General features: G+C 42.6%; 1 long non-coding RNA gene across 1 annotated transcript in view; it reads right to left on the bottom strand.

Moving 5' to 3' along the window:
- The window catches only part of LOC115108690 (uncharacterized), a 74,601-nt gene that overhangs the window by 57,724 nt on the left and 2,945 nt on the right, over positions 1-13,932 (bottom strand). The window lies entirely within an intron of this gene.

The following is a 13,932-nucleotide window of genomic DNA, read 5'->3' as shown; positions in this document are numbered from 1 at the left end:
TGGTTCATTCTGACCTCTGGCATACTGTAGAAGTGTTTGGTTCAATCTGACCTCTGGCATACTGTAGAGGTGTTTGGTTCAATCTGCCCTCTGGCATACTGTAGAGGTGTTTGGTTCAATCTGACCTCTGGCATACTGTAGAGGTGTTTGGTTCAATCTGACTTCTGGCATACTGTAGAAGTGTTTGGTTCAATCTGACCTCTGGCATACTGTAGAAGTGCTTGGTTCAATCTGACCTCTGGCATACTGTAGAAGTGTTTGGTTCATTCTGACCTCTGGCATACTGTAGAAGTGTTTGGTTCAATCTGACTTCGGACATACTGTAGAAGTGTTTGGTTCAATCTGACTTCGGACATATTGTAGAAGTGTTTGGTTCAATCTGACCTCTGGCATACTGTAGAGGTGTTTGGTTCAATCTGACCTCTGGCATACTGTAGAGGTGTTTGGTTCATTCTGACCTCTGGCATACTGTAGAAGTGTTTGGTTCATTCTGACCTCTGGCATACTGTAGAGGTGTTTGGTTCAATCTGACTTCAGACATATGGTAGAAGTGTTAGTGGATTTCTTCCATGCTGTATATTACTGTGAATTTGTTCAGTTTATTGGGCTGTAAGAAATCATGCTGTCGGTAGTTAATTTGTTCGAACATCTTTACTGTAGTAGAAATGAATCCTGCTATGAATGAGGGGGAGTAAAGGTGATGTTAAATAAATTGTTATTTTATCATGACTGTCCCAGATGTCCTATCCATCCTGTAACATGATGTTACAGACCCTGTATTTATTCATTACATTTAGCCTTCACAGAGATTCTGTTCTAAAGACATACATAAACATGTATTCATTACATTTAGCCTTCACAGAGATTCTGTTCTAAAGACATACATAAACAGACTTCAGGGAGATTCTGTTCTAAAGACATACATAAACAGACTTCAGATTGATGCCTATTCGCTGTGCTAAAAAAAGGGAGTGCACACACACACACCTCTTGTCCCCTGACACTTTGAACCTTTGAACCCTGCACAGTCATCAACAAAACTCATCAACCTCCCCCCAAAACCCCTCCTCCCTAAATAGGGAGGTGACGTCCCCCACCTATAACCCTTGTATGTCCCGGAAGGTCTTCGCTATAATCAGGTCCCCCTCATACACCCCAGCAATCAGAGAACCAAGGCTGTGGCCGCCCTATCCTGCCCTTCCCTATTATGCCTTGCCCTGACACAAGCAGCCAACACACTCGAAATGACCAGCAGCAGCTCTGTCCTAACACTTTATTAGAAGATGCAACAGGGATACACCTCAAACACAGAAGCAAAGAAAATGTCTAACTGGCCTCTTGGAGACCCTTTATATTCTTATCAGACAGCACTAAATGTTCCCTAAACACCAACCAGATTAAATGTTCCCTAAACACCAGCCTGACTAAATGTTCCCTAAACACCAACCTGATTAAATGTTCCCTAAACACCAGCCTGATTAAATGTTCCCTAAACACCAGCCTGACTAAATGTTCCCTAAACACCAACCTGATTAAATGTTCCCTAAACACCAGCTTGACTAAATGTTCTCTAAACACCAGCCTGACTAAATGTTCTCTAAACACCAGCCTGACTAAATGTTCTCTAAACACCAGCCTGACTAAATGTTCTCTAAACACCAGCCTGACTAAATGTTCGCTAAACACCAGCCTGACTAAATGTTCTCTAAACACTAGCCTGACTAAATGTTCTCTAAACACCAGCCTGACTAAATGTTCTCCAAACACCAGCCTGTGTCACGGTTTACTAGGAGTGGTGGGTAGGAGTCAGGCGCAGAGAGCAGAAGGTTCGGTGAAATGTAATATTTATTCTCCGGCACAAAAAGGTCACACCAAATTACAGGGCGCACAACACTGACCAGCCCAAACACAGGACAAACAGTCCGGAGAAAACTAAACGAAACCACATCCACAACCATAACACTGACCAGCCCAAACACAGGACAAACAGTCCGGAGAAAACTAAACGAAACCACATCCACAACCATAACACTGACCAGCCCAAACACAGGACAAACAGTCCGGAGAAAACTAAACGAAACCACATCCACAACCATAACACTGACCAGCCCAAACACAGGACAAACAGTCTGGAGAAAACTAAACGAAACCACATCCACAACACTGACCAGCCCAAACACAGGACAAATAGTCCGGAGAAAACGAAACGAAACCACATCCACAACCACAACACTGACCAGCCCAAACACAGGACAAACAGTCCGGAGAAAACTAAACGAAACCACATCCACAACCATAACACTGACCAGCCCAAACACAGGACAAACAGTCCGGAGAAAACGAAACGAAACCACATCCACAACCATAACACTGACCAGCCCAAACACAGGACAAACAGTCCGGAGAAAACTAAACGAAACCACATCCACAACCATAACACTGACCAGCCCAAACACAGGACAAACAGTCCGGAGAAAACTAAACGAAACCCCATCCACAACACTGACCAGCCCAAACACAGGACAAACAGTCCGGAGAAAACTAAACGAAACCACATCCACATCCACAACCATAACACTGACCAGCCCAAACACAGGACAAACAGTCTGGAGAAAACTAAACGAAACCACATCCACAACCATAACACTGACCAGCCCAAACACAGGACAAACAGTCCGGAGAAAACTAAACGAAACCACATCCACAACCACAACCATAACACTGACCAGCCCAAACACAGGACAAACAGTCCGGAGAAAACTAAACGAAACCACATCCACAACCATAACACTGACCAGCCCAAACACAGGACAAACAGTCCGGAGAAAACTAAACGAAACCACATCCACAACCACAACCATAACACTGACCAGCCCAAACACAGGACAAACAGTCCGGAGAAAACTAAACGAAACCACATCCACAACCATAACACTGACCAGCCCAAACACAGGACAAACAGTCCGGAGAAAACGAAACGAAACCACATCCACAACCATAACACTGACCAGCCCAAACACATGACAAACAGTCCTGAGAAAACTAAACGAAACCACATCCACAACCAACAGAGTAACAAAATAATTATGCACAAACCTAATCGGGCCTAACAGGTTTAAGTAGACAAAACTCAAGAAACACAAAAAGGAGCAGGTGCAACTAATAAGACTAAACTAACAGAAAAGGAAAAAGGGATCGGTGGGAGCTAGTAGACCGGTGACGACGACCGCCGAGCACCGCCCGAACAGGCAGGGGAGCCACCTTCGGTGGGAGCTAGTAGACTGGTGACGACGACCGCCGAGCACCGCCCGAACAGGCAGGGGAGCCACCTTCGGTGGCAGCTAGTAGACCGGTGACGACGACCGCCGAGCACCGCCCGAACAGGCAGGGGAGCCACCTTCGGTGGAAGTCGTGACAGCCTGACTAAATCTTCTCTAAACATCAGCCTGAGAGGCTTGTAGGAAGTCTAAACAAGAGGCAGTATCTTGCCAGCTGCTACAGAATCACACAGTTTTCATAATGTCATCAATAGAATAATAATCAGTGTCCTCGGTCCTTCAGTATATCTGGTGTCATTCACTCTGATAGGAGAATTATGTTCTCGTGTTCTTTAACCAAATCAATTGTGATTACTCAGTCTGCTATATCAGGATTTGTAAGATACTGATAGAAATGAAAACAGACAGAGGTCCAGTCTATCACAGTTAAATGTGTAATCACGGGAAGTCAAGAATACAAAACAATTCATTTTATACCGACTTCTCACGCCCACACATACACACAAACATATGCACACACTGTCTGTCTCACTACCCAGCCGACAGAGATAGTGACCTTGTCCTTGAGACGTACTCCCCGTACTCCCCGTGACTTAAAACTGAGGGACACATTACTAGTAAAACATTGTGTAAATACTTGTGTTCACTGTCTAGCATGTTTTCTTATTAAAAACAGTTAAAGAAAACAGAAAATGTAAATTTGTCATGTTTTTGTCATTTCAAAGGGTTTTTACAGAGCCAAATTCAAGGAACAGCATTTACCACCGCAATTCAAGAATGACCCAGAAGCATTGTTGAATGAATATCGGTCAGGATAATAAAAGTGAATCGGGATTACCACTGCATGCCTCTAGTCTACGCTTCACTGATTATGGTAAAACCGCCCACCAAAAAGGAATATTCTTTTAAACAGTTTGGAGCTTCTAAATTGGATGTTATGGTGCTGGTTATTGCATGCCTCTTTATTCCAAAAATGTACTTTCTCACAAAAATTGGAGCAGACACATTGCCATAATCTAACAAAATACTTAATTGTCCTAGGAACCCAGACCTCTGCTTCTCGAAATAGCCAAGATGCTGAAGTTCCGAAGTAGCCAAAGATGCTGAAGTTCCGAAGTAGCCAAGATGCTGAAGTTCCGAAGTAGCCAAGATGCTGAAGTTCCGAAATAGCCAAGATGCTGAAGTTCTGAAGTAGCTAAGATGCTGAAGTTCTGAAGTAGCTAAGATGCTGAAGTTCTGAAGTAGCTAAGATGCTGAAGTAGCCAAGATACTGAAGTTCCGAAGTAGCCAAGATGCTGAAGTAGCCAAGATGCTGAAGTTCTTTGACAAGAGCCTATTTCTTTATTATGCTCATGGCCATGAAGTCAACTAGCTCCACAGTAGCAAAGTATAGATCTACTGTGATTGAAAGAGTAAACATTGATCCCTGACGTAGCCCTCTGATCCCTTTGCTTACAATCCAGCCTATTTAAGCTTCATGCTGTTGTCATGCCGTTGACCTGGGGGTAGGTTTATGACAGTCATAAATACTCTCTCTACCCTACTGATGTTACATTTGCAAAACCCTTGGTTAACATAGAGATTCTGGGAACATCAGAAGGTGGGGGTAAATTAACTAAATTCTGGTAATCCAACCAATGGAACATATGCGGTGGTACTTAATGAATATGATGTCAGTTCGGTTGTCATCTGAAACATTCTCATCAATGATAAGATGACATTATTCATGATGGGATGAAATGTGATTTTAGCTTCTAAAATGTAAGATTTGGGTTTTCATAAGATAGGGCTCTGCTCAATCAGTGACCCGCCCCTGTGAAGGGACATGGGCTATAAAACCTTTCAAACACGCCCTCCTCTCCCTTCCTATATAAGCCCTTGACGACAATATAACCTCCTGTTCTGAGGACGTGAGGACGACGGTCCGATGTCAGAATGATTCAAATAATAACTACAGAACGAAGCCAACATCAGCGTGAGCTTTGGTTGCGAATGGTATGAACTTTGAACTCTTATTCACTACAGAAGTGATACGTCCTAGCCGTTGAGTTAGCAACAGCCGCTGCAAACGAGGGTTAGGGAGGAACAGACAGAGTATCCAGTCTACCACACAATGACGTTACTACAATGTATTCAATTTACCAGCAGAGACATTATTCAACACGGCCTCCCATCTACCACCAACCTACTGAAGCGCAGCTCAGAGTAAATATTTATTGCATTTTCCTTTTCCAAATGGGCGGTAATTTAGAATGCATAAGATATTGTATTTACGATAGCACAGCTTCGCCCTTTGTTCTTCAGTCTTCCCACTCTTTCACTCAAACCCAGACCCTTTTCTTTTGTGTAACCAACTGTCATATCTGTGCCGCCCGCTAGACGTTTTCCTTTATGACGTAATTTGTAATCAAGTTATGATTTAAATATGTGTATGTGTAATTCTGTGTGATTAGTTAGGTATTTAGATAACCAAGAATTTACAACTTTCAGATGAGACTGAATTAAGATGACGATTAATATTGACTGCTAATTGATGTAAAATATTACTAGGTCTTTAAGAGTTTATTCGGAAGATAACAGCTCTATAAATATTATTTCATGGTGCCCGACTCTCTAGTTAATTACATTTACATGATTAGCTCAATCTGGTAATATTAATTACGGAGAAATTATTTTATAGAATAGCATGTCATATCACTTAATCCGGCATAGCCAAAGACACGACACTGTTGAACACTACACAAGGTATTTTATACAAATTTAACTCCTCTGACCCTCAATGGACAATTGAATGAGATTAAAAGGATAAAGTTTGATTGGGAAAAGAGGAAGAGGGAATCATATTCAGTGGTGTAAAGTACTTAATTGAAAATACTTTGAAGTACTACTTCAAACGTTTTACTCCATACATTTTCCCTGAAACCCAGAAGTACTTGTTACATTTTGAATGCTTAGCAACACAAGAAAATTGTCAAATTCACACACTTATCAAGAGAACATCCTTGGTTATCCCTACTGCTTCTGATCTGGCGGACTCACTAAACACAAATGCTTCATTTGTAAATTATGTCTGAGTTTTGGAGTGTGCCCCAGGCTATCCATAAATGAAATAAACAAGAAAATGGTGCATCTGATTGCTTAATGATTTATACTTTAACTTTTGATACTTAAGTATATTTTAGCAATTACATTTACTTTTGATAGTTAGGTACAGTATATTTAAAACCAAATACTTTCAGACAGTTGCTCAAGTAGTGTTTTACTGAGGGACTTTCACTTTTACTTTGGTCATTATCTATTAAGGTATCTTGTCATGCCCTGGCCGGCCAGGATCCGCCAGAGCCGCCAGTTGGCCAGGATCCGCCAGAGCCGCCAGGAGACGCCATTCGGCCAGGAGCCGCCAGGATCCGCCAGTCGGCCAGCATCTGCCAGAACCGCCATTCAGCCAGGATCTGCCAGAGCCGTCAACCTGCCTGAGCTTCCTCTCAGTCCCGAGCTTCCTCTCAGTCCCGAGCTACCCCTCAGTCCCGAGCTACCCCTCAGTCCCGAGCTACCCCTCAGTCCAGTGGGGCCCTTTGTTAAGATTAGTGGGCCAAGGTCGGCGGGAAGGGTCGCCACTCTAAGGACGCTAAAGAAAGCAGACTAAGACTATGTTGGAGTGGGGTCCACGTCCCACACCAGAGCCGCCACCGTGGATAGACGCCCACCCAGACCCTCCCCTATGGGTTTAGGTGTGCGGCCGGGAGTCCGCACCTTTGGGGGGGGGGGGGGGGGGGGGGGGGTACTGTCACGCCCTGGCCTTAGTATTTTGTGTTTTCTTTATTATTTTGGTCAGGCCAGGGTGTGACATGGGTGATTTATGTGTCTTGTCTTGTCTAGGGGTTTATTAGATTAATGGGGTTGTGTTTAGTAGAGTTGTCTAGGAAAGTCTATGGTTGCCTGGAGTGGTTCTCAATCAGAGGCAGGTGTTTATCGTTGTCTCTGATTGGGAACCATATTTAGGCAGCCATATTCTTTGGGTATTTCGTGGGTGATTGTCTCCTGTCTGTGTTTGTTGCAACAAATAGGGCTGTTTCGGTTTTTTCACGTTTCTTGTTTTGTATATTCTATTTTCATCTTTCATTAAAGATGTATAAAGATAACCACGCTGCATTTTGGTCCTACTCTCTTTCACCAGAAGAAAACCGTAACATATCTTTACTTTTACTCAAGTACGAAAATTGGGTACTTTTACCATCACTGAAAATATTTAATAATAATATTACCTGTGAAATTATTTAAATCTCCATCTTTACTTTAATTTACTTTACTGACTTTGTCCCCGTTTAAAGTGGCATTTAAATACAGTAGACAACCAATGACAATAGAAAATTAATAAGTTACATATAGTATATACAGATGATAGAAGACCAGCCTGCTGGCCTTACTGGGTGAATAGGAACATGAACCCCAGCTGTTTAGGAGGGTTATCCCACCAAATGATTGTCCTGTTCATTTTTTTTTTCTGCGTGTGGGCTGCCTTATACCTGCACCCAAGGGGAGTATTTCAAAGTCCAAGTACATCGGGTGGCTTGGGTCTAAAAATATTTTATGAGCCTTGCTGAAGGCCTTGACCTTAAAGATCTCATCCAAGCCTGTCTGTTTGACTCCAAGTACCTTGCTTGCTGTGGTGATAATCCTTCTCAGCATATTGTTCTGGCTGACAGTTGCCTTGCCAAACCAACAAACAATACAACAAGTTAAAACACTCAATGGAAGCTTTGTTAAAGAGACCCAGTATAGTCCAGTCAACATTAAAAGATCCCAGCTTTAAAAAATATAAAAAATGAAACACACCTATATTCATTGGCAAATATACATTCCTGTTTTTAGTTTTCAATGTGACTTTAGACCAGTGCTTATAGGGTCAGTGCTATCCGAAATCCTTGGTACGTCCATACCATTCTTCTTCTTCTGTGAGGTTTAGCGGAGGTTGGCATTCAAATGATGTTGCCAATTAGACTGGGGTATAAATCCATTATACTTCAATCCACAAAATTAACACCTACTGCTTCGTTCTCCAATACTACACATTCCTTTGTCTCATGCCCGTCTGCACACTTCTCACACCTAGGAACCTCCCTCCTGCACACTGCTGTTACATGCCCTTCTGCACACTTCTCACACCTAGGAACCTCCCTCCTGCACACTGCTGTTACATGCCCTTCTGCACACTTCTCACACCTAGGAACCTCCCTCCTGCACACTGCTGTTATACATGCCCTCCTGCACACTTCTCACACCTAGGAACCTCCCTCCTGCACACTGCTGTTACATGCCCTCCTGCACACTGCTGTTACATGCCCTCCTGCACACTGCTGTTACATGCACATACGCTTGACACCTGTAACAATGTACTGACTTCGGCACAAAAGCTTGTACAGGTTAAATAAAATATCCTAACATCACCTTGTCGGGCAAAGACTCAACATCAAAACTCAAAAGAACAGACAATGTCTCTTCTGTTTCACCACTCATGCCACCCTGCCTACGTCGCACCAAACGATGAGCATCACAAACACCGGGAATTTGCCCCTTCTGCCGATCCACCTTCACATTTACTCCTACCTCAGTTATCATTCCTTTCAATGGCTCCCTGTTCCTAAGAGCAAATCAAGAAACTGATCTTGCCCCGAGTTGTGTAATATGTTGCGCCTGGCTCCCTTTGGGCAGAAGAAACACACAAATATCACAAGTCCGCTACGGATTACAACTGCCCCCAACTCCTTTACACCCACCCTGAAACCACTAATGGATCCACCAAAAGGCAAGGATCCACTTTCTCCAAAAATATCACTCCTACTGGACCAGATTCTTCTATATCATGTCCATTGATGCCAGTCTCGGGCTCCGAGCTCTTCACCACACCTTCCACTTCACCTAACTCGCCCTCACTCACTTCCATTTCACCTCCAGCACTCGACCTGGCGTACTGCTCACTCTGTTTGTACTTGCCACCAGTCTTCTTCACCCCCCCCATCTCCCTTTCTAACACCATTTTCATCAAATTCAGCCTCTGCTTTCCTCATTCTCTTGAACACCTTCATCCTCTTTTTCCTCTTCCCTTCCTCAGAAGAAAAACAGAAGACTGTCTCCTACAGCTTAGGTAGAGGCATTAAGTCCCCAGACGACTCATAACAGAAGTTCCTGTGGTTCGCGCTTCTCTGTAGCCTTTTTCCACTCAACCATCCCCACAAAATTCCTCTGTCCACTTTTCACTCTCCACATCCCTATCCTAAAACCTAACCCATACATTAACCCCTACCCTTACCTTAACCCTTACCTAACCCTAACCTTAATCCTTACCTTTACCATTTAAAATGACAACTTCCATGGGATAGGGACGTCCCAAGGATCCCTGATAGCAAGGACCATTTAAAATTACAACTTCCATGGGATAGGGACGTCCCAAGGATCCCTGATAGCAAGGACTTATAGAGTAAAGGCTGGTTTACAGTTTGTCTATTGACATGTCTGTAGACAATTGTCGAAGTGACATCATGAACATTCTATTGTCTGCAGACATTAGTGCTGAGCGATTGCTGCTTTTTGATATTGGTTCGGTTTCGGGTTCATCTTTTTTTTACATTAAATGCAGTATGCATTATGCTGGTTGAATGCTGTAACACAGAATAAAACAATTAATAAAAGTCCCATGATGGTCGTGACTGCATATTACTGCTTATCATTTAACAATAGTTTATTCACATTACTTCACTTTAAAATATTTTAGTTGTTGTGTACATTCCATTTGTTTTATTTTATGAATATTATTTAATTCCAAGTCACCATCTCATCTCTATAGAGCTGCTGTCTCTGCTGTTTGACAAAATCAAAAAATGTTAGTTCTTCAAGGTAAATAAGGCATACTTTTATGACTGCTGAATACCAACTATCAATCACTTAGATCAAGTATTTTCAGGTAGATATACCTTGCAGAGCAGCAGCTGCTCTATATCACCTCACAATCGGGCCATCTACTCTCTTCCATAGCAGGCGTAAAGGAAACACAGACTGGACAAGTAGATGTGCAATGGATTATGGTCATTGTAGTTAATTACCACGTTTTATGCTCTAAATTATACTGAACAAAAATATAAATATATCGTGTAGTGTTGGTCACCTGTTTCATGAGCTGAAATAAAAGATCCCAGAAATGTTCCATATGCACAAAAAGCTTATTTCTCTCAAATTTTGTGCAGAAATGTGTTAACATCTCTGTTAGTGAGCATTTCTCATTTGACAAGATAATCCATCCACCTGAAGGTTGTGGAATATCAAGAAGCTGATTAAACAGCATGATCATTACACAGGTCCACCTTGTGCTGGGGACAATGAAAGGCCAATTTAAAATGTGCAGTTTTGTCACACAACACAATGCCACAGATGTCTCAAGTTTTGAGAGGGCGTGCAAATGGCATGCTGACTGCAGGAATGTCCACCAGAGCTGTTGCAGAGAATGTTATGTTAATTTCTATACCATAAGTCGACTCCAATGTCGTTTTAGAGAATTTGGCAGTACCTCCAACAGGCCTCACAACCATGCCAGCCCAGAACCTCCACATCCGGCTTCTTCACCTGAGGGATCGTCTGAGACCAGCCACCGGGACAACTGATGAAACCGTGTATTTCTGTCTGTAATAAAGACCTTTTGTGGTGAAAAACATATTCTGATTGGCTGGGCCAGGCTCTTAAGTGGGTGGGCCTATGCCCTCCCAGACCCACACATGGCTGCGCCCCTACCTAGACATGTGAAATCCATAGATTAGGGCCTAAAGAATTTATTAAAATTGACAGATTTTCTTATATGAACTGTAGTTCATTAAAATCGTTGAAATTGTTGCATGTTGCTTAATATTTTTGTTCAGTATATGTAGAATATCAACCTGGTCTCTCGGGGCATTTCGTAGTATTCTTTACGTAAATCTGTGACACTCCATATAAACTCAGCAAAAAAAATAAACGCCCCTTTATCAGGACTGTCTTTCAAAGATGATTAGTAAAAATCCAAATAACTTCACAGATCTTCATTGTAAAGGGTTTAAACACTGTTTCCCATGCTTGTTCAATTAACCATAAACAATTAATGAACATGCACCTGTGGAACGGTCGTTAACACACTAACGGCTTACAGACGGTAGACAATTAAGGTCACAGTTATGAAAACTTAGGACACTGAAGAGGCCTTTCTGCGGACTCTGAAAAACACCAAAATAAAGATGCCCAGGGTCCCTGCTCATCTGCGTGAACGTGCCTTAGGCATGCAGATGTGGCCAGGGCAATAAATTGTAATGTTCGTACTGTGAGACGCCTAAGACTGCGCTACAGGGAGACAGGATGGATAGTTGATCATCCTCGCAGTGGCAGACCACGTTTAACAACACCAGCACAGGATTGGTAACAACAATGGTACATCCGAACATCGCACCTTCGGGACAGGTACAGGATGGCAACAACAATTGCCTGAGATACACCAGGAACGCACAATCCTTCCATCAGTGCTCAGACTGTCCGCAATAGACTGAGAGGGCTTATAGGCCTGTTGTAAGGTAGGTCCTCACCAGACATCACCGGCAACAACATTGCCTATGGGCACAAACCTACCGTCGCTGGACCAGACAGGACTGTCAAAAAGTGCTCTTCAATGATGAATCACGTTTTTGTCTCACAAGGGGTGATGGTCGGATTCGCGTTTATGGTTGAAGGAATGAGCGTTAAACCGAGGCCTGTACTCTGGAGCGGGATCGATTTGGAGGTGGAGGGTCTGTCATGATCTGGGGCGGTGTGTCATAGCATCATCGGACTGAGCTTGATGTCATTGCAGGAAATCTCAACGCTGTGCATTACAGGGAAGACATCCTCCTCGCTCATGTGGTACCCTTCCTGCAGGCTCATCCTGGCATGACAATGCCACCAGCCATACTGCTCGTTCTGTGCCTGATTTCCTGCAAGACAGGAAAGTCAGTGTTCTGCCATGGCCAGCGAAGAGCCCGGATCTCAATCCCATTGAGCACGTCTGGGACCTGTTGGATAGGAGGGTGAGGGCTAGGGCCATTCCCCACAGAAATGTCTGGGAACTTGCAGGTGCCTTGGTGGAAGAGTGGGGTAACATCTCACAGCAAGAACTGACAAAACTGGTGCTGTCCATTAGGAGGAGATACACTTCAGTACTTAATGCAGCTGGTGGCCACAACAGATACTGACTGTTACTTTTGATTTTGACCCCCCCTTTGTTCAGGGACACATTATTCTATTTCTGTTAGTCACATGTCTGTGGAACTTGTTCAGTTTATGTCTCAGTTGTTGAATCTTGTTATGTTCATACAAATATTTACACATGTTAAGTTTGATGAAAATAAACTAAGTTTGACAGTGAGAGGACATTTTTGCTGAGTTTAGTATGATTGTCTATGGTATAAATTTATTTATGGATGTCCCTCACCCATTTCGTATGATATATTACAACTTACAATTTGTATCATTAGTTATGAATTTGCAAAATCTACAATTTGTTACAAATTTGCAAAAGTACAATATGTTACAAATTTGCAAAACGAATGATGTTGCGAATTCAAGCTAGGTGGCTAAAGTTAGTTAGGCTAGGGGTCAGGGTTTAAGGTTAAGTTTAGGAGTTAGGTTAAAGGGTTAAGGTTAGGGTTATGTGAAGGGTTAGCTAACATGCTAAGTATACTGAACACAAATATATATACGCAACATACATCAATTTCAAAGATTTTACTGAGTTAAGGTTCATAGAAGGAAATCAGTCAATTGAAATAAATGAATTAGGCCCTAATCTATGGATTTCACGTGACTGGGCAGAGGCGCAGCCATGACTGGGCCTGGGAGGGCATAGGCCCATCCACTTGGGAACCAGGCCAACCCACTGGGGAGCCAGGCCCAGCCAATCAGAATGAGTCTTTCCACATATATTTTTGTTAAGTATAGTTGCAAAGTAACTAAAAAGTAGTAAGTAGTTGAAAAGTTGCTAATTATCTAAAATGCTAAGGTTATCTGTGATGAGATTCAAACTCACAACGTTTAGGTTACTAGATGTTTGCGTTATACACCTACCCATCCACCCCGACCAACCACCCTACTGAAGTAACCATCTGTCAGATTGTCAACATAGCAAGAGTAACATGTCATACTCATTTGAGTGTCCTGGACTTACATTTACTATGTTATGTCTAGTCTATGAGACCAGGTTGAGAATATTGGCCTGTTGCAAACTACAACTCCCTAATATATCGCATAATTCAGGCTGGATTTGATTTATCTTTAGAGAAACTGTGCAATGTGAGCATTGAGGTCACAGAAAAAACTGAACGAAATAGAATTCAAATAATTTAACCGACGTTGGTCAATTAGTGGTTTAGAAATCGAAAAATAACACACATGTCGGTCAATCGCTCAGCACTATCCGACATCTAACTTGTCATTATGAAAATATATAAACACAAATTGACAGACTCTGCATGACATCAGCAGACTCTACATAACACAAATAAACCCATCCGATTAAAAATGAATTCCGTAAACGTCAATCTAACAAACCAGGCAACTAAAAGTAACTTTCTAAACAATATTATGGTTCATTGCTAGCCAGTTAAAA

This window comes from Oncorhynchus nerka, linkage group LG24, assembly GCF_034236695.1.
Source record: "Oncorhynchus nerka isolate Pitt River linkage group LG24, Oner_Uvic_2.0, whole genome shotgun sequence".
NCBI classification, from domain to species: Eukaryota; Metazoa; Chordata; class Actinopteri; order Salmoniformes; family Salmonidae; genus Oncorhynchus; species Oncorhynchus nerka.
This window is presented reverse-complemented; position numbering and strand designations above follow the sequence as displayed.